Here is a 22,148-nt window from a genome sequence, read left to right on the forward strand (position 1 = left end):
CTGATTAGGATGGTAAGTTTACTCAGATGCTCAATTTCTCTCTCTTTCATAGGGCTTTAGTATCAGGAGGCTTTAGTATCAGGAGGCTGTGTGTTACTGCTATTCTTTGATTTTTGGTTCAACCCATTCTGGGTCTTTAGGATTGTCCCTGTTAGTTGCTCAAAACTGGGCCCTGGACTCAATAACTTTTTGTTGATTGTTTTCTTTTTTGTTTATTTCTTTTTCTTATTTACTTTAATTTCCTTATGTGCACTTCCTTGGTCTCCCAGTTCGATGCCTGGTTGGGGTGTGTTCACTGCCAGAGGAACCAGGTCAATGAAGTAGAGAATCCCTCCTGGAGGCTAAGAGGCTGGTAATTCAAACTTTCTCAGAGGCATTCTCTGGCCTTTGCTATTAGCCTCCTTCCTTTTCCTGGTAGGAAATAATTCCACTCTCCTCTGCATCCTAAACCACCAGTCCTGGGAGGTAGAGAGGGAGATGGAGAGAGTTCAGATCTCTCTAGTCCTGGCTCTCTTTGGTCCTGTGGTGGCTCCCAAGACGGGGGGAGGGGGGGAACGGGGGACCAGCCTGGAAGGGCTCATGGACACACCTGGTCGAATCTGTGAGCCAAAGCCTGAATCAGCCTTAGACTATGTCCCTCTCTCTCCCATTTCCTGGGGAAGTCAGTCCCTGTGATCCCCTCTGTTTGTAGCTGCTAACCTGAGGCCAGAGAGCTCAAAAGTAACTGCTCTAGGTGGCTCTGAAGTTCAGTGCCATGTCATTTGGCCCTCTTTGGAGTTAGTGTTCCTGAGTGTGATGGAGTTGGACTCAGATATGACCTTTCTACACATGCCTCTTCTGTCACTTTTACTGAACCTGTGGTTGGCGCTGGTGTTGGTGTATACTCAGGAGACCTGAATCTCTGGACTGTCCATGTGACAGCCAGGCCCTGAGCCTCAGCAGACTTGCAACTCCTACCCTCTGGTTTATTGGACTTACCCCAGCCAGCTAACAGGAAGGTGAAGAAAGTCAACTACCACACCAGGGAGCCAAGAGTGCCTACAACTGCAAGCAGGAGAAGTGCATCCATCATCCACGTGGAATCTAAACCCCCTCCCAATATAGAGGTGGAGTGGACATAACCATCCCGGGGTCCACAGGATGGAGGAATAGTGTACGGATTAGAGTGGACTTACTGATATTCTACTATGGAACTATTGTGATTAGTAATGGAAGAAATTGTAGCATCGATGTGGAGAAAGTGGCCATGTAGCTGCTGAGGATAGAGAGAGGAAAGAAGAGATATGATGTGGGGGCATTTTCAGGACTTGGAGTTGTCCTGGGTGGTATTGCAGGGACAGATGCTGGACAATGTATGTCCTGTCATGGCCCACTGGGTGGCCTGGGGGAGGGTGTAAACTACAATGTAAACCATTATCCATGTGGTGCAGCAGTGCTCCAAAATGGATTCACTAAATGCAATGAATGTCCTATGATGATGAAAGAGGTTGTTGATTTGAGAAGAGTGGGGTGAGGGGGGTGAGGGATATGTGGGGACCTCTTATATTTTTCGGATGTAACATTTTTAAAAAATAAGGAGAGAGAAAAAAAGTGAAACATTTACAGGGGAAAAAAAAGTACCTGCTCTGAGGGTGGGGGAAGAGCACTGGCTGCTGCAGCTGCAGCTTCCACTCATGGTCTTTCCATCAAGATTCTTTTAATTTGTCCCTCTCTCTTCTGGGCAGTGTCCATCCTTCCCCTGGTGTCCTAAACCTTAGAACATTTTTTCCAGGCTGTGTCTGCTTGTCCTCTAGCTATTTTTTCTGGGAGAGGAGAGAGTCCTGTGTCTTTCTACTCTGCCACCTTCCTGGAAACTGTTTTATTTTTATTTCTTTTTTATCCTTTAGTTACTCTTACCAATATTCTTCCTTTCTACACTGTCCTCCAACCCTCTCTCACCTGTTTTTTCCTTTCAACCTGCAGAACTCCCTTTAGTATTTCTTGGTGGACAGGACTCTTATTGACAAATTCTCTCAATTTCTGTTTGTGAATATTTTGAACACTCCCTCTTTTTTTTTTTTTTTGCATTTTAACATTTTTATTACTCCTTTTAACATATTTTGTTTTTTGTTTGTAATTTTTCTTCAGTTTTTCCAAACAATTTAATTATCAGTAACTCCAAGTACCTGAAATCTCTACCATATTTATTGTATGAAGAGAAATGTCAGAATAAGATATAGGTAATTACTCCCGCTGTGTGTTAGCTGGTAACTGTTTTTGTTTGTTTGTTTGTTTGTTTGTTTGTTTTTGAGGTACCAGGGCCAAGGATTGAACCCAGGATTGAACAAGGTGCTCAATCACTGAGCCACATCAGGCATCTCTCTCATTTTTTTTAAAGATTTATTTTATTTATTTATTCCCCTGTTGTTTGTGCTCACTGTCTGCTCTCTGTGTCCATTCACTGTGTGCTCTCTGTGTGCTTGTCTCCCCTTTAGGAGACACCAGGAACTGAACCTGGGACCTCCCATGTGGGAGAGGGGTGCTCAATCACTTGTACCACCTCAGCTCTCTGCTTCGTTGTGTTTCTCATCGTCTTTCCTCTTTGTGTCTCCTTGTTGTGTCAGCTCTCTGCACCTGCCCATTGCACTAGCTCACTGTCTTGCTTGTCTTCTCCAGGAGGCACTGGTACTGAGCCTGGGACCTTCCATGTGGTAGGCAAGAGCTCAATCATTTGAGCTATATCTGCTTCCCTTCCCTCATTTTCAAATGACAATTTTGCTGGATACAGAATTCTTGGCTGGCAGTTTTTTTCTTTCAGTACCTTAACTATGTCATACCACTGCCTTCTTGCCTCCATGGTTTCAGATGGAAATCAGCACTTAATCTTATCAAGCTTCCCTTATATATGATGGATCTCTTTTCTCTTGATGCTTTCAGGATTCTGTCTTTGACTTGAGCTTTCAACAATCTAGTAAGTATGTGTCTCTGGGTAGGTCTGCTAGGATTTATTATACTTTTTTTTTTTAGGATTTATTATACTTGAAGCATGCTACACTTCCTGGACATTTGTATCCATGTCCCTCATAAGAGTTGGGAAATTTTCAGCCATTATTTCCTCAAACACTCCTACTGCCCCCTTTCCCTTCTCTTCTCCCTCTGAGATGCCCATAATGCTTATGTTCGTGTATTTCATGTTGTGATTCAATTCTCTGACTCCCTGCTGTATTTTTTTTTTTTTTGGTCTATCTGTTCTACTATGTCTTCTATGTCACTAATTATTTCCTCTGCCTATTTAAATCTGCTGTTATGTGCTTTTAGTGTATTTTTAATTTCTTGCATTTTGTCTTTCATCACTGTAAGATGTTATCTTTTTATGTATGCTTACAATTTCTTCTCTATGTTTCCCCAGTGTCTTTTTTTTTTTTTTTAAAGATTTATTTATTTATTTAATTTCCCCCCCTCCCCTGGTTGTCTGTTCTTGGTGTCTATTTGCTGCGTCTTGTTTCTTTGTCCACTTCTTTTGTCGTCAGCGGCACGGAAAGTGTGGGTGGCGCCATTCCTGGGCAGGCTGCTCTTTCTTTTCACGCTGGGCGGCTTTCCTCACGGGCACACTCCTTGCTTGGGGCTCCCCCACATGGGGGACACCCTTGCGTGGCACGGCACTCTTTGCACGCATCAGCGCTGCGCATGGCCAGCTCCACACGGGTCAAGGAGGCCCGGGGTTTGAACCGCGGACCTCCCATATGGTAGACGGACGCCCTAACCACTGGGCCAAAGTCCGTTTCCCCAGTGTCTTTTTTTAATGACTTTTTTTATTAAAGTTAATAGATCACATAGAATATTACATTAAAAAACCATAAGAGGTTCCCATATAACCCACCCCCCACCCCCACCCCCATCATTTTTGTAAATTGTATTTTTTTGAAGATACACACATCACAAAAAGGTTACATTATAAAAAACATAAGAGGTTCCCATATACCCCCTTCCCCCACCCCACTCCTCCCACACCAACATCCTCCCCCATCATTGTGGCACTCTCATCCCACTGGGCAAACACATTTTGGAGCACTGCTGCACCACTTGAATAGCAGTTTACCCTATAGTTCATACTCTCCTCCAGTACATTCAGAGGGTTATGGCAGAATATATAATGTCTAGCATCTGACCCTGCAATATCATTTAGGACAACTCAAAGTCCCCAAAATGCCCCCTCATCACATCTCTTCTTCCCTCTCCTTGCCCTCAGCAACTACTGTGGCCACTTTCTCCCCATCAATGTTACAATTTCTTCTATTAGTAGTCACAATAGTTTTATAGTAGAATATCAATATAAGTCCACTCTAGTCCATATTTTATTCCTCCATTCTGTGGGCCCTGGGATGGTGATATCCAATGATGAATGCAATTCCTCTGCTTGCAGATGTAGGTATTCTCATTTCCCTGGTGTGGTGGTTGACCATCTTCACCTCCCTGTTAGCTGACCTGTGTAAGTCCAACAAACCAGAAGGAAGGAGTTGCAACTCCGCTGAGGCTCAGGGCCCAGGTGGCACATGGACAGTCCAGAGATTCAGGTCTCTTGAGTATGCTCCAATGCTAGCACCAACCACAGGTTCAATAAAAGTGACAGAAGAGGCATGTGTAGAAAGGTCATATCTGATGGGAAGCGGATTTGGCCCAATGGATAGGGTGTCCACCTACCACATGGGAGGTCTGCAGTTCAAACCCCGGGCCTCCTGACCCGTGTGGAGCTGGCCCATGTGCAGTGCTGATGCGTGCAAAGAGTGCCCTGCCACGCAGGGGTTTCCCCTGTGTAGGGGAGCCCCACGCGCAAGGAGTGCGCCCCATAAGGAGAGCCAACCAGCGCGAAAGAAAGTGCAACCTGCCAAAGAATGGCGCCGCACACAGGAAGACCTAACTCAGCAAGATGACACAACAGAAAGAAACACAGATTCCAGGTGCCGCTGATGACAGAAGCAGTCATAGAAGAACACACAGCGAATGGACACAGAGAGCAGACAACTGGGGGCGGGGGTAAGGGGAGAGAAATAAATAAATAAATAAATAAATCTTAAAAAAAAAAAAGGTCACATCTGAGTCCAGCTCCATCACACTCAGGGACACAAATTCCAAAGTAGAGCCCACCTCACATGGTAGTGAGCTATCTGCCATGACCCTATCCCTGTGGGCCTCTTAGCCCTCAGGAGAACTAGTACCTAGGGCCCCAGGGTCTTTTGATATCCTTTTTCTCTTCCTTCATTTCACTGAGTTAAGGATATTTGTTTGGATGTCCTGTATTAATTGTCTCACATCCTCCTTTTCATTTGTTATTAGACTGGGCCATGACTTCCTGTTTCTTAGTTTTGCTTGTAATTTTTTGCTGATGTCTAGGCATCTGTTTATCTTGATGGACTTATGCACTTGGTTGGTTTCCATTTCTAGTCTAGGGTTTTATTTTTCTTTGGTTTTGTGTTAGGAGTCCTCTCTATCACTTGGTTCCACTTGTTCTATATCCTCCCCACAGTTTATAGAGGAGAAGTGCAGCCTGCCGTTCCCGACTCCACCATCTTGGATCCCCTCATATCATATCTTGCCTCTCTACTTTTACTCTAAGTGCAAGGAAAGTCCAGGCTGTGCCTTTCATATTTTGCTTTAACATCTTATCAGCTAATCGTCCCATCTCATCACTTATATATTTTACCTTTAATAGGAATCAAACATAGTTTTGCCAATTCCTCTGTCACTTTATGACAAGGGTTGTCTTTCCTCCAGTTTTCAATAACACATTTATCATTTCCTTCTAAAGACTTACTGGGGGGTGGGGGGCAGTATACGGGAACCTCTTTTATATATATATATTTTTTTTAATTAAAGATTTATTTATTTATTTCTCTCCCCTTCCCCCCTTCCCCCAGTTGTCTGCTCTCTGTGTCCATTCGCTGTGTGTTCTTCTGTGTCCTCTTGCATTCTTGTCAGCAGCACCAGGAATCTGTGTCTCTTTTTGTTGCATCATCTTGCTGCGTCAGCTCTCCATGTGTGCGGTCCCACTACTGGGCAGGTTGCACAGGGTGCACTCCTTGCGTGTGGGGCTCCCTACGTGGGGGACACCCCTGTATGGCACGACACTCCTTGTGTGCATCAGCAGTGTGTGTGGGCCAGCTCTACATGGGTCAAGGAGGCCCTGGGTTTGAACCTTGGACCTCCCATGTGGTAGGCAGATGCTCTATTCATTGAGCCAAAGCCATGTCCCTCTTACATTTTTTAATGTAAAATTTTTTGTGATCTATGTATCTTTTAAAAAAAGAATTAAAAAAATGTATAAGACTGTCAAAGAAAAAAAAGAAGAAAAAAAAAGACTTACTAGAGTCACCATTAACATCCAAACTTCTACCAATCTTCTGTTCATAACAATATATTCCCTGTGGTGATAGAATCTTTCTCAACAGCTCTATTCACAGTAACCAAAACTTTATCAATTCTTCAAAGTTCTTTCAGGAACTGCCAAATTGTCTTCCGGAGATGCTGAAAGTTAAGTATAGAATTAGCATATACTCCAATTATTATATACTCCAAAAAATGAAAGCAGGTACTCAAACAGATATTTACACACTGATACACATAGTGGCATAATTCACAATATCCAAAAGATGGAAGAAACCCAAGTGTCCATCCATCAATGACTGGATAAAAAAATTTTATATAAACATACAATGGAATATTATTCAGCTGTAAAAAGAAATGAAATTCTGACACATGCAACCACATGGATGTATCTTGAAGACTTCATGTTAATAGAATTAAGCAAGAACAAAAAGGACACATATTGTATGCCCTCACATATGAAATTATTAGAATAACCAAACACACAGAATCTAGAATATAGGTTTCCAGGGCCTGCGGCAGGGATAGGGAATAAGGAGTTAAGGATTAAAATTGTACAGAGTTCCTAACTGGAATGATGGCAATGTTTTCGGTAATGGATGGTGATTGTAGCACAACATTGTAAATGTAATTAACAACACTGAAATATATGTATGTGTGTGTGTATATATATATATACACACATATATATATATGAGTGTGGTTAGATGGGAAAAATATTAGGTCGTATATATGGTAGTACAACAAAAATTTTAAAAATAAGAAAATGTAAATGCTCCATTGATCTGTAAAATAAATGAATTCCAATCAAAATGAAAATCCCATCAGGCTTTGGTCTTTTTGTTGTTGTTGAAAATGTCAAAATTTTTGTATGGAAATGTAAAGGATCAATTGCCAAACCATCTTGAAAAAAAAGAACAAAGTTGAAGGACTCAATTCCTGAAGTCAAGATTTTTTTATATACCTACAGCAAAAGGGAAAGGTACATTGGCACAAGGAGAGAAATATTGATGAATGAAGTAAAATTGAGAATCCACAAATAAGTGATCGATTGAGTTGTTTTAAAAAGATTTATTTATATTTCAAACCCTGCCTTGTTGTCTGTTCTCTGTGTCCATTCACTGTCCTTCTTTTTTTTTAAAGATTTATTTATTTATTTTATTTCTCTCCCCTCCCCCACCCAGTTGTCTCTTCTCTGTGTCTATGTGCCACTTGTTCTTTGTCCGCTTCTGTTGTTGTCAGCGGCATGGGAATCTGTGTTTCTTTTTGTTGTTGTGTCATCTTGTGTCAGCTCTCCGTGTGTGCAGTGCCATTCTTGGGCAGACTGCATTTTCTTTTGCGCTGGGCAGCTCTCCTTGCGGGGCACACTCCTTGCGCGTGGGGCCCCCCTATGCAGGGGACACCCCTGTGTGGCACAGCACTCCTTGCGCACATCAACACTGCACATGGGCCAGCTCCACATGGGTCAGGAGGCCTGGGGTTTGAACCGTGGACCTCCCATGTGGTAGATGGACACCCTAACTACTGAGCCAAGTCCACTTCCCTCACTGTGCCTTCTTCAGTGTCTGCTTGTCTTCTCTTTAGGCAGCTCCAGGAACCCATCCTGGGACCTTCTGGCATGGGAGATAGGTGTTCAATCTCTTGTGCCACCTCAGCTTCCTGGTCTGCTGCATCTCTTATTGTCTCTCCTCTTTGTCTTTTTTTGTTGTGTCACCTTGCTGCACCAGCTCTCTGCTCAGGCCAGCGTGCCGCATGGGCCAGCACTCCTGCGCAGGCCAGCACTCCTGCGCAGGCCAGCACTCCTGCGCAAGCCAGCACTGCGCTTGGGCCAATATTCCGCATGGGCCACCTCTCTGCACAGGCCAGCTGTCTGTGCAGGCCAGCTTGCCTTCATCAGGAGGCCCCAGAAATCAAACCCTGGACCTCCCATATGGTAGATAGGAACCCAATTGCTTGAGCCACATCCACTGCCCTGGTCAATTGATTTTTGACAAAAGTGCCAGGATAATTCAATGGGCAAAATTCAGACTTTTTTTTTACTTTTTTTTTTTAAGATTTCTTTATTTATTTCTCTCCCCTTCTCCCCCCACCCCCACCCCAGTTGTCTGTTCTCTGTGTCTATTTTGCTGCGTCTTCTTTGTCCGCTTCTTTTATTGTCAGCGGCACAGGAATCTGTGTCTCTTTTTAGTTGCATCATCTTGTTGTGTCAGCTCTCTGTGTGTGTGGCACCATTCCTAGGCAGGCTGTACTTTCTTTCACACTGGGCAGCTCTCCTTCTGGGGCGCACTTCTTGCGCGTAGGGCTCCCCTATGCGGGGACACCCCTGCAGAGCAGGGCACTCCTTGCACGTATCAGCACTACGTGTGGGCCAGCTCCACACGGGTCAAGGAGGCCTGGAGTTTGAACCGCAGACCTCCCATGTGGTAGACGGATGCCCTAACCACTGGGCCAAGTCTGCCGCCCAAAGGGCAGACTTTTCAACAATGGTAGAATAATGGGATATCCACACGGAAAGAAAAGGAACCCTGCCTTTTACTTTATATCACATGCAAAAAATAACTTGAAACTTGAAATAGACCTAAAGTACCTAATACTATAAAACTTCCAGAAAAATATTTTCATGATCTTCAGTTAGACAAATTTTTTTTATATAACACAAAAATCACTAACTGTAAAAGAAAAAAAAATGGTAAGCTGGACTTAATCAAATATTACTTCTGCTCATCAAAAGACACCATTAAGAAAATGAAAAAGAGAGGAGCAGATGTAGTTCAAGTAGTTGAGCATCTGCTTCCCATGCACAGGGTCCTGGGTTCAATCCCCAGTACCTCCTAAAAAAAAAAGGAAGAAGCAAGCTGAAGACTGGGGGAAAATATACACATACATATATCTCACAAAAGACACATCTTTCTTTTAACTTTATTTTGTACATTTAGTAACTGAAAATATAAACAATTAAAAACTAAAAAGAGGGAAACGGACTTGGCCCAGTGGTTAGGGCATCCGTCTACCACATGGGAGGTCCCCGGTTCAAACCCCGGGCCTCCTTGACCCGTGTGGAGCTGGCCCATGCGCAGTGCTGATGCACACAAAGAGTGCCATGCCACGCAGGGGTGTCCCCCGCGTAAGGGAGCCCCACGCACAAGGAGTGCGCCCCTCAAGGAGAGCCGCCCAGCGTGAAAGAAAGTGCAGCCTGCCCAGGAATGGCGCCGCCCACACTTCCCGTGCTGCTGACGACAACAGAAGCGGACAAAGAAACAAGATGCAGCAAATAGACACAGAGAACAGACAAGGGGGGGGGATTAAATAAATAAATAAATCTTTAAAAAATAAAATAAAATAAAATGCAGTGCAGAGAGATATTTACAAAAAAAAAACTAAAAAGAAAACACAGTCGAATAAAAACATATATTTCTCAATTAAATGTACTGGATACATATAATTTTTTTAAAAATCATACAATATGTTACACAACATATTTGGTTCATAGTAACACAATCATACAGTATTTGTCCTTTTGTGTCTGGCTTGCTTCACTCAGCATAATGTCTTCCCAGTTCATCCATCTTGTCATATGCTTTACGACTTCATTTCTTCTTACAGGTGCATAATATTCCATTGTGTATACTACAGTTTGTTTTTCCATTCATCCACTGATGGACACCTGGGTTGTTTCCAACTTTTGACAATCATGAATAATGCTGCTATGAACATCTGTATGCAGATGTCTGTTTGTGTCACTGCTCTCAGTTCTTCTGAGTATATATTCAGTAGTGGTATTGCATGGCCATGTGGCAACTCTATATTCAACTTCTTTAGGAACTGCCAAACAGTCCTCCACAGTGGCTGCACCATTCTGCATTCCCACCAACAGTGAATAAGTGTTCTTATCTCTCCACATCCTCTCCAACAATTGTAGTTCTCTGTCTCTTTAATAGTGGCCATTCTGATAGGTGTAAAATGATATCTCATTGTACTTGTGTCTTGAATATATTAAAAAAAAAACAACTCCTACAACTCAATAATGAAAACCAATGATCCCCCCCAAAAAATGGCCAATACGCATAAGAAAAGGTTCTTAATATTATTAGTCATCAGGAAAATACAAATTAAAATCACAATAACACACCACTACATACCCTCTAGAATGGCTAAATTGAAAAAGGTAGACAACACCAAATGATGGCAAGGGTGTAGAACAACCAGAACTCTAATACATTGCTGGTGGGTGTATAAAATGGTACAATTACTTTGAAAAGTTTTTTGTAGAGATTCCATTTGGGACAATAATGGAAAAGTTTTGGTAATGGGTGGTGGTGGTAGCACAACATTGTGAATGTAATTAACAGCACTGAATTATAAATTTAAATGTGGTTAAAAGGGGACATTTTAGGTCGTATATATGTTACTAGAATAATTTTTTTAAACAATCCGTGTAACTGCATAGCACAGTGAACCCTAAGCTAAACCATGAACAACTATAAAAATGTGCTTTCGACTGTAATAAATGTTTCACAGTAATGCTATATGTTAATAATAGTGTGGTATATGGAAATCCTGTATTTTATGCATGATTGTTCAGCAACCCACAACTTCTCTCATATAAAAAATAATAATTTCTTAGACCCTAATGGTCACAACAAATTTAAATTATACTTAATTTCACTTTATTTACATGTATTTGTTGGGCAGAAATAACATGATCGCTAAAAGTTATTTCAACATGAAAATATATTAGGATAAAACTCTGTGGAGGAAATAGAATGAAATGCATATTCAAAGAAAACACAGATAATATAAAGAAGAGGGTGTTTGTATTAGTCAGCCAAAGGGCTGCTATTGCAAAATACCAGAAAATTGGTTGGTTTTTATAAAGGGTGTTTATTTGGGGAAGAAGCTTATAGTTATAGGCCATAAAGCATAAATTACTTCCCTCACTAAAGTCTTTTGCCACATGTGGAACAAGATGGCTGCCGACATCTGCCAGGGTTCAGGCTTCCTGAGTTCCTCTCTTCCCAGGGTTCATTTCTCTCCGGGTTCAGCAACTCTGTTTTCTGCACAAGGCCAGCTGTAGACTATCAGGCGACTGGCTCTGTCTCTGCCCCCCAGGCTTCTGCTGTGCCTAAGGAGCTGTTTCTATTCCTCTGTGTTCTTCCATGTGCGTTCACTTTTCAGGCTCGAACTTAAAACCCCAGCATCAAAACTCCAGCATCAAGACTCCAATCCAACTCCTCTGCTCCGCTTTTATCACCCTTGGTGGGTGGGGACTCAACAGCCTACTGAAGTGGTCCAATCAAAGCCCTAATCATACTTTAATCACACCCAGGTACAGACCAGTTTATAAACATAATCTAATATCTATTTTTGGAATTCATAAACCATATCAAACTGCTACAATGTTTATGTATTTTTTAAATGGCTATTAGTAGATCTCAAGTGTCTAAGCTATTTAGATTCTACTAGATACATTTAGAGTGGTATACTTTTCATTTTTTAAATGTCAATATTTACAGTACACCAAAAAGTGCAATAATTTAAACTTAAGAAAATAGTTTGACATCAGCTTAAAAATCTGAGAGGAGATGTAAAATTTTTCAAAAATGTGTGTGGTACATAAACAAAGAAGACTACTGCCCTGAAGCAATGGCAAAGGAACTCATTCAAAACTGTGGCACTGAATTCAAGGGTCCACAGAGCAGGATTCTCAAAGCCATGTGTTTTTTAAATACTCTTAACTCTGATGATACAAGAGTGATGAAAATGCCTTAGAAAATGCAGGTTAAGGAACCAGCAAGATGGCGGCAGAGTAAGGAGCTCTTAGAGTCAGCTCCTGCTACGGGGCAGTTAGTAAACACCCAGAACTCTCCAGAGCTAGCTGAAGCACCTGTTTGGGGGCTCCAGGAGACCAGAAGAGCACCCTGCAACATCCTTGAAGGAGTAAAAGGAGGAGACTGCCCATCTGCAGAGAAGACTCGTAAGTAGAGCGCTCCACGCCACGGAGGCCAGTGCCCATCCTCCCCTGGAGGCACAAGCCACCTTGGGAGCTGTTCCATGGCTGGAATTGAAAGCTTCACTTCCCCAAAACGGGGGAGGAAGAAACGGTTGAGCACCAACTTCAGCTATTGATGAGGAAACTCAGTGGGCTACAGTATAATCCTGAGAACAGCTAAAGTTTGAGCCTGTCCAAGTCAGAAAGAGGCCAGAAGCCACCATCTTAACTCCACACCTGGCACAAGGGGAAGCGAAGCAGACTGAGAATCCCAGTGCTGGTGGGGACCGGCTTCTTTCCATCCAGGTCAGACTACAGGTCTAGCCTAGGCCCCACTGCCACCTCCAGAAGGGAGGAAGCTGCAGGGATCTGCACCAGCCTCTCCGGGAAATAACCGGCCAAGCCGCAAAGGCCGGTGATTGTTCTACTCTGATGGCACGAGCCACCTCAGGAGCTATTCTGTGGCTGTAATTGGAAGCTCCATTTCCCAGAAACAGGGGAGGAGGAGACAGTTGGCTGCCAATTTCGGCTACTGATTGGTAGACTTGGCTGGCTAAGAGATAACCCTGGGAAAAACTGGGGTATGAACCAGCCCAAGTCAGAAAGAGGCCAGTAGCAGCCATTCTGACTCCGCCCCCAGCCTGAGGGGAAGCTGGGCTGACTGAAACTCTCCGTGTCAGCAGGAACCAGTTTCTTTCAGGTGGATCAGCCTGCAGCCTGCCTAGGCTTCAGCCTCACCTCTGGCAGGGAGGAGCCTGAGGAGTCCTGCACCAGCCCGTACAGGTAACTGCAGGTAACTTTGGCTGGAGTAGACTGAAAATCAGAAGTCTACCAGGGCAACTGTGGTCATCTTGGACCAGCATTGCATAGATTGCTGCCACACCTGCAGCTCCATCCCAGCCCCAGGCAGGGGAGAAAGGGATGTGAAGCTTCATCAGTTTCTCTGGGCAACTACAGTCTAGGCCTGCACTTGGATTATTCCACACAGCTGTGACTCTGTCCCTACCCCTGGAAAAGGAGAAAGTTGGAAGAAGACTCATTGGTCCCTGGTGCAATGAGGGCAGCTTGAGCCTCCACAGCTTACAGCACCAACTACATGTTTGGCTCCTACTGCACAACCAGCAAGGGAGAAAGGGCAGGAAACCCTAAACTAAAGAGAAAAACTGCACCCAGAATAACTCTGGTAAGCCAGATGCCAAGACACCAACAAAAAATTACAACTCACACCAAGAAACAGGAAGCCATGGCCCAGTTAAAGGAACAAGATAAGCCTCCAGATGACATAAAGGAGTTGAGACAACTAATTATAGATGTTCAAACAAATCCCCTTAATAAGTTCAATGAGATGGCTAAAGAGATTAAAGATATTAAGACATTGGATGAGCACAAAGAAGAATTTGAAAGCATACATAGAAAAATAGCAGATCTTATGGGAATGAAAGGTGCAATAAATGCAATTTAAAAACACTGGAATCATATAATAGCAGATTTGAGGAGGCAGAAGAAAGGACTGGTGAGCTTGAAGAAATGGCCTCTGAAAGTGAACATAGAAAAGAACAGATGAAGAAAAGAATGGAAAAAATTGAACAAGGTCTCAGGGAACTAAATGAGAGCAAAAGGCATGCAAACATACATGTCATGGGTGTCCCAGAAGGAGAAGAGAAGGGAAAATGGGCAGAAAGAATATTTGAAGAAATCATGGTAGAAAACTTCCCAACCCTATTGAAGGACATAGACATCCCTGTCCAAGAAGCACAACATACTTACATTCGAAAAAATCCAAATAGACCAACTCCCAACTCCAAGACACATATTCATCAGAATGTCAAAGGCCAAAGACAAGGAGAGAATTCTGATAGCAGCAAGAGAAAAGCAATGCATAACATATAAGGGATACCCAATAAGATTAAGTGCTAACTTCTCACCAGAAACCATGAAGGCAAGAAGACAGTGGTCTGATATATTTAAGATACTACAAGAGAAAAACTTCCAACCAAGAATTTTATATCCAGCAAGACTGCCTTTCAAAAATGAGGGTGAAATTAGAATATTCACAGATAAACAGAAACTGAGAGAATTTCTAAGCAAGAGCCAGATTTTCAGGAAATACTAAATGGTGTGCTAGAGCCTAAAAAGAAAAGACAGGAGAAAGGAGCCTGGAAGAGAGTCTAGAAATGAAGATTATATCAATGAAAGTAATTTAAAGTGTCAAAAGAATGGTGAAAATAAAATATGACAGATAAAACTCAAATAGTCAGGAATAAACTTAACCAATGATGCAAAGCACTTGTATCCAGAAAACTGCAAACCAATGTTAAAACAAGTAAAAAAAGCCCTAAATAACTGGAAAAATATTCCATGCTCATGGATTAGAAGACTAAATATCATCAAGATGTCAATTCTACTTAAATTGATATACAGATTTAATGCAATCCCGATAAAAATTCCACCAGCATGAAAGAAAAAATTGAAAACATGATCACTAAATTTATTTGGAAGGATAAGGAGTCCTGAATAGCCAGAAACATCAAAAAAAGGAAAAGTGAACCCTCATCTCTAGACTTTAAATCATAATACCTACCTATAGTGGTAAAAACAGCATGGTACTGGCCTAAAGACAGACACAATAGACCAATGAAACCAAATTTATGGTTCAGAAACAGACCTTCACAGGTATGGTCAAGTGATTCTTGACTAGCCTGTCAAAGTCACACAGCTCAGGCAGAACAATCCATTCAACAAAAGGTGCTGAAAGAATTGAACATCCATAGCTGAAAAAAGGAAAGAGGACCCCTATCTCACACCTTATCCAAAAATTAACTCAAAATGGATTAAAAAACTGAAAATAAAAGCAAGAACCATAAAACTTCTAGAAGAAGTTGTAGGAAAATATCTTCAAGACCTGGTGGATTCTTAAAGGAGGTAAGAGAAGGGCTGAGGGGACTACTGATGTTTAATGTATGTAGAAGTTTTAATTAGCTTTACTGTAAAGGTATGGAAATATATGGAGTGGATAGTAACACACAGCGAATAACAGCTACTTATAAATGGGGATATGACTGAAAATGGTAATCTAGTTATGTAAATGCCAATTGACAGAATGCTAGAGAGTAATCTAGGAAGTGTATAGCACGGTAAACCAAGAGGTGAATGAGAATTGTGGTTGATGGTACAGATGCAAGAGTGTCCTTTGTTAGCTAGAACAAATGTATATCGCTCCTGCAGGGTGATGGGAATGTGGAGAAGCATGGGAAAAATACAGCTGGAGTGACCTATGGACTGTGGTTAGCAGTAATGATATTCTTGCATCTGTGTGAAAGATGTACTGTGTTGATACTGAGGCAGTATGGAAAATGTGTGCCAAATGTACACTATGGACATGGTAACAATTAGATGATATTATTTTATCTGTAGCAAATGACACACCACATTGTGGTGTGTTGATGGAGCGGAGTTGTTTGGGAATTCTGCATATGTGCATGATTGTTTTATAAGTTTACAACTTCTGTCATAAAAAAATATATTTAAAAAATAATACATAGGGTGGGTTGGGGGAAAAACACACCAAATGAAAGATAAGGTCTATGATTAGTAGTAAGATTTTGCCAGTGTTCTTTCAGTCTGTAACAAGCGTCTCATGACAAGCAAGGTGTTGGTGGAGGGTTGATGTATGGGACCCCTGTATGATGTTGTGCATGTTTGCTTTGTAAGTTCACAACTTTTACTATACACTTAATTGTTTATATATGTTCATATATAAATGATATAAAGATTGGTTAGGGGAAAAATACTTTGTTTAGTAGTAATACTTTGACAATGCTATTTAATTATTAGTTAAAAAGGTGTGAAAAGTGCAAGTTACTGGTGGTAGGGTGAGATGTTATATATGTTTGTTTGATGTTATATATGTTTGTTTTGTAAGTTCACAACTATTATATGCTTATTGTTTACATATGAGTGATATATTTCAATAAATTTTTTTTTTAATGCAGGTTAAAATCGATGTATATCCATCCTGTTATCTCCAAGACTGGCACAAAATTCTTGAGAAAAAAGAAGAAAAGAGAAGAAAAGAAAAGAAAAGAAAGAAAAAATTTAATGTAAAATAAATATTAGCCATGCTTGATTTTTGAAAGGAATTGTAAAATAAAAACCTCGGAGGGGTTCAACATAGCCGCCCCTCCAGGAAGCCCTCCCTGACACCCATCACTGCTGCCCAGGCTAGGCACCTCCTCTGGTCTCCCACAGTCCCTGAGCTTCTCCCATCCTGGTGGGCCCTTCTGTATGGTCTGGGGGTGGGTCTGCCTCCCCATTGGCCTGTGAACTTTCACTGAGTGTCTTCGGCATCGCCCTGCCGGGCCCACGCACAGAGCTGGCATCAACTCCGGATGTGAGCTGCTGAGTCGGGGTTCCCTGGCGGCCTTCGGTGCCTGGCACCGGTGCAGAGGCTTGCTGCGTCCCCACCCTACTCACCTTTCCAGCCACTCCTTGTTCTGGAAGCCAAAGCACGTTGAAATAGAATCCAGAGTTAAATGCACGTGGAATTTACTTTAGATTTGTTGACAAGTGTTCATGAAAGGACACCAAACTTCCCCACAGTAACACGGGGAGCCCTCCCCCGATCCAGGACGAGGCCTTTCCCCTGCTTTCTGAGGGTGGGTCTCACCTTCTAGAAAGATAAAGAATAATGGAACCAGTCGGGGCAAGTCCAGGCAGCTGAAGGAGAACCGCAGGAGTTGCTGGGGACCGATAGCTGAGGGTAAGGAGGAAATGGACCCAACAGTCGCACCCAGTGCTGGGGGGTTGGGGACAGAAAGGGAACTTTTCCTGTTATCTTTGAACATTTTTAATGAGCACATAATTACCTATTACTTGTGTAATAAATGCCTACGAACAATTATACTAAAGTGAAGCTGATAATGGTACTTTGGGGTTGCTGTGAGAATTTGTGCCACGCGCACGGCCTGCCCCCGAGCCGGATGCGCACAGCCACGCTGGAGAAACCCTTCCGCAGGCAAGGGCAGCGCTCCCCGGCGCCCCAGCTGGCCCCCCGGCCTGCCCAGACCCGACGCCGGGTGGGCCCTGCCGGATCAAGAAGCTCTGCGACGCCCGCCGGAGGCTCCTGGGCGGGGGCTCCAGGGTGCCGCCCCCGACCCCCACCCCGGGCCACGGATGTGGGCGCCGTCAACGAGCAGGGCCGGTGACCCGGCCCAGCCCCTGCCGCCAGCGCCGTCCCGCTTCTGCCTCCCGGCGCGGCGTTTCCACGGCTCACTCGGGGTCACTGGCCCTCGACATCAAGCGCAAGGATTTCACGGAGCAGGTGGCGCGCCCTTCGGTGGACAGCGGCCTGCTGTGGTCACCTTCTCCTACTGCTGCGCCTCGGGGCCTGGGGAGGCCGCAGCACCGCCTGCTGGAGGCCTGTGAGATGTGCAACTACACGCCCCCAGCGGCGTGGTCTACACTCGCCTGGGGCTCTTCCCCATCCAGCAACTCCACACAACGTCATCGGGGGCCCTTCTTCGGCTCCTAATTCTTCAACGGGCTCTTGCTGCTGCAGCGGCGGCACGCGTTCTGGTCTTGCCTCATCGGGTGTGCTGCACCTCCATGAAGAAAGTCGGGGCAGGAGTTGGAGCCCCCCGCCCAGTCCCAGGCCTCGGCCCTCCTCCCTGACCTGAGCCCTGGCCCCCTTACTCTTTCCCAGATGGGGAAGGACATCCCCAGTGACGTGGAAGAGCTGGACTCCAAAGAGGAGGAGGCGGGGAGGGGGGGCCCTGAGGGCAGCCTCCACAGAGGACCCCGGGGCCAGGCAGCTGGCCCACCTGCGCATGCCAGTCACATGTGAGGGGCTAACCCCGGAGCCCAGGGGCCCGGATTTGTGGCGCGACCCTTGGGCCAGCCCTGTGGAGACAGGGAAGGCTTCCAACCCCAAGAGGGAGGGCCGATGACCTGTGTCCAATCCCTTCCTCCTGCCCAGCCTGCCTTCTCCCTCTGGGCGACTGGACAGAGCCCCGGGGCAGCACTAGGAAGTTGCAACAGGCCAGAGCCACCGCCAGGAGGCAGCCTGGGGCTCTGGTGAGTTCCAGGCTGCAGGGGCCCAATAAAAATGAATGGAGCCTAAATCTCTCCCCCAAAGCTTACGTCCCTGTCACAGCTCCTTCTCCATCCTGGTGAAGATGGGAAACGTTGGATTCCTCTAGGTTCTTGGCTGCATTGCTTAAATGAATGTAAGAACATGCCAGTTTAGTAAGGCCAGTGTTGGAGAAAAATGGTGTTCACTGGGACACGGAGACTGATCTGACCACAGGCAGAGAATTTATTGAGAAGCTCTCCCAACGGAGGGGGTCTGAAGAACAGACTTCAGCCCACTCCTGGAAGGGGGGATTTGAATTTATACAGAACTTTCCAAGGTGGGGAAATGATAGTTGGTGGGAGGGGGTTGAGGGTGGGAGTGAGGTGCAGGGGCCAATAGGAAGTCCTGGAAGTGAAAATTTCCCCTTGTATGGCCAGAGGGTAGTGGGTTAGGGAGTTCGGTTTTCTTGGAATGCTGGAGGAACAGGTGTTTCTTTGATCTATAGGGAGTAAAGGGTTTCTTCATCTCCCTTTGATATGCAGGTACTGAAGGTTTTCATCTCCTCTGATATGCAGATAGTGAAGGTTTCCATCTCCCTCTGGCATGCAGGTACTGAAGGTCTCCATCTCCCTTTACTCCCTTCTCCACATGGTTTCTCTTTTTAAAAGTGCCCTACCCTTAGACACATAAGCTTATGAGGGAGGGGGGTAGCCTTTCCCCAGTGCATATCAGGGGGAACTGAGCTATAGCTTCTTAATTATTGCAAATGTCTAACATTCAGTAAAAAGAATTTATTGGGAAATGGGGGAAAAGAACAGAGCTTGCTGAGCAATGGGAGAGATTGATGGAAACACACACGGAGATTTGGTGCAGGCTCCTCCAGGCAGAGAGCGCCATCTGGCTTGCATGGTCACCTTTATTAAAGAATTGATTACCCCTCCCATTATTAATCCTAATGGAAGGGGGCCCAGCTATTATTGGCTACCCCATCAATGGTGGGACCAATGGTGGGGACTGTTTGGAATATCCGGAGCCAAGGGGAGGTCCCAGAAAGAGAAACTGGAACCTCAAGGTTACACTCAAGGTCCCAGCCAGGCCTTGCTGCCATGTTGTCCACTGGCCACGTTGTCCGCCAGCCATGCTGTGGCTCATCTTCTCCTCATTTCCCTGGATAAGCTGCCTCACTGGGAGGCCCCGCATGAGCCAGGATTCCACATACCCCACTAACAGCACACTCACTGCCACCCCGGGTTGCAGGGACTGGAGAGGGGTGGACACGTGCCCACCCCTAGGGAGTACAGGCAGCACACAGGCAAGCCAGCCAGCTCCCAAGATGAATCACATCTTCTAACGCTCAGGCAGCCCTTGGAAAGCAAATGGGAAGGTACTAGACTCAGAAGGGTCAAGCTCTTTTCCCAAGAGCACACGAAGGGCAGAGGCCAAGAGGAGGGTAGAAGGAAGGCCTGTGTCCATCTCTGCAGTTCCTGCTCATGTTTAACCAGAGCCCTATCCTCATGGTTTCTGGGGCCTCCCTGGAGACAGTGGAATGGGAGCAGGGGATCAGGTGTGGTGACAGATATTCATTACATTAATAAAAATACTTTAAAAGGGGACAGGCTGTAGAATGAGGGAAAATATTTGCAGGCTAAGGATCTGATGGGAGTCTGGTACCAAGGATGTGTGAAGAATTCTTACAACTCAAAAGAAGAAAACAATTAAAGAATGAGTAGGGGGAAACAGATGTGGCTCAACCAATTGGGCTCCCATCTACCATGTAGGAAGTCCAGGGTTCAATGCCCAGGGCCTCCCGGTGAGGGCAAGCTGGCCCACACAGAGTGCCAGCCCATGCAGAGAGCTGGTGCAGCAAGATGACACAACAAGAGACACAGAGAGAAAATAAGAAGACCTAGCAGAACAGGGAGCTGAGGTGGTGCAAGAGATTTATTGCCTCTCTCCCATTCTGGAAGGTCCCAGGATCAATCGGTCTCTGGAGCCACCTAATGAGAATACAAGCAGAGGCAAAAGAACACACAGCGAATGGACACAGAGAGCAGACAATGGGGGTGGGAGGTGGGGGAAATAAATAAAAAATAAATCTTAAAAAAAAAAAATGAATGAGTACCAGTTCACGCCCATGAGGATGGCTATAATCAAAAGGACAGAAGTGGAGAGGTGGGAGCCCTCGTGCTCTGCTGGCGTGAATGTGCAGTTGCTTAGCTGCTTAGGGCGGCATATGGTGGTTCTTCAGAGAGTTGACGTGGAATTGTCCTGTGGCCCAGCAGTTCCGCTCCTGGGTATGTGCCCAAGGGCACTGGGGACTGGCACTCGAATAGGTCCTTGTACACAGATGTCCATGGCCGGAGGGTGGCGGTGTCTGTGGGCAGATAAGTGTGAAATTGGAATGAAAAAAGATTTTACTAACCGTCTTGATTTGCCTGAGCTTCCATTTTATCCAGGGGATTAAAAAGCAGCAGCAGAGGCTAACTGAACCAGGCTGACATACCGATGATTCTTTGTGGTGCTGATAGAGACCGCGCTGGCCCCGGCCGGAAAGAAGAACTGTAACCAAGAAACCAGCAGTTGGCTGATGGTCACCAGATGGCCACAGTCTTATGCCAGCATCCCGGCTGCTAATTAATGAACTGGGCCTCAAGACACCCCATCCCCACAGTCCACATCCCCCTTCCCATCGTACCTCCCTTTTCCCTCATCCCTCCCCGTTCCCCCACACCTTCCCTTTGTCTCAAGCAGCCACAGAAGCTGCTCCCCCAGCTCAACCTGCTGAGCAGAAACGTCTTTTGGGGCAGCTCCTGCATTAAGGCCACTTTAGCTCAGTAAACATGCTCCGGCTCGACACGCCCTGCTTCAGACTGTTTATTTTCAGCAGAACAAGTGGATGGGCAGGTGGTGGTATATCTGAACGGTGGGGTATTATTTGGACGTGGTGGGAACGGGGTGCTGATCCGTGCGGCAGCGTGGGTGAACTTGTGCTGGGTGGAAGGAGCCAGACTCGGGACGCCCCTCATATGCAACGTCCCGGACAGGTAGGTCCACAGGGAGTGGACGGGGCTGCCAGGGGCAGCGAGGAGCGGGGTGGGGAGTAACTGCTTTCAGGTTCAGTGTTTCGTTTTGGAAATGATGGAAATGTTTTATAGGAGATAGAGGTGATGGTTGCGCAACATTGTAAATAGACTAAAAGTCAATGAATCATTCATTTGAAAATAGTTGATTTTATGTAACATGAATTCCAACTCAATGTGAAAAATGCCCCGGGGGGGTGGGGAGGAGGCAAAACTGGTCCTCTAACCTCCCAACCTCACACTTGGGACTTCACTCTCTTCTCCATCCCATCCCGCCCAAACATTTCCAGTTCCTTTTGGATACAAATCCGTTCAGCTCACCTCCGCGCAGCTCCAGCAACTCCCAAGCATTTCCTAAGTCTCTCGCCCCACCCCTGCTCTACTCCCCCTGCTCCACCAACCAGCTAGGCTACATATTTTGATCCGCCAAGACAGTTCCTGTCCTTATGAGGAATTCCGCAGCCAGCTGTTGAGACCAGTGCACTTTCATCCCAGGTAACGTCCGCGGATTCCTGACCAGGGTGCTGTGCCGGGCCCGGGCACCAGGGGTAAAGACAAGCTCTGGCCCTCCCCTGGGCGTGCGCTGGCCTAGGAGGAGAAACTGCACTAGACGAATAGTCACCGGGATGAGGCCGCCAAGAAGCCTCAG

General features: G+C 45.2%; 1 long non-coding RNA gene across 2 annotated transcripts in view; it reads left to right on the plus strand.

The window, feature by feature from the left end:
• The window catches only part of LOC105744839 (uncharacterized), a 106,745-nt gene extending 84,597 nt beyond the window's left edge, over window positions 1-22,148 (plus strand). The window contains exons 3-6 of one of the 2 annotated variants that reach the window (XR_011646360.1): window positions 16,342-17,108; window positions 18,962-19,028; window positions 20,876-21,463; window positions 21,995-22,148. This is a non-coding gene — a long non-coding RNA (uncharacterized lncRNA). Of the gene's footprint in view, window positions 1-16,341; window positions 17,257-18,961; window positions 19,029-20,875; window positions 21,464-21,994 lie in introns of those variants that run through there. The other variant, XR_011646359.1, reaches the window with a different exon arrangement.

Source organism: Dasypus novemcinctus, chromosome 18 (assembly GCF_030445035.2).
Source record: "Dasypus novemcinctus isolate mDasNov1 chromosome 18, mDasNov1.1.hap2, whole genome shotgun sequence".
Taxonomy (NCBI): Eukaryota; Metazoa; Chordata; class Mammalia; order Cingulata; family Dasypodidae; genus Dasypus; species Dasypus novemcinctus.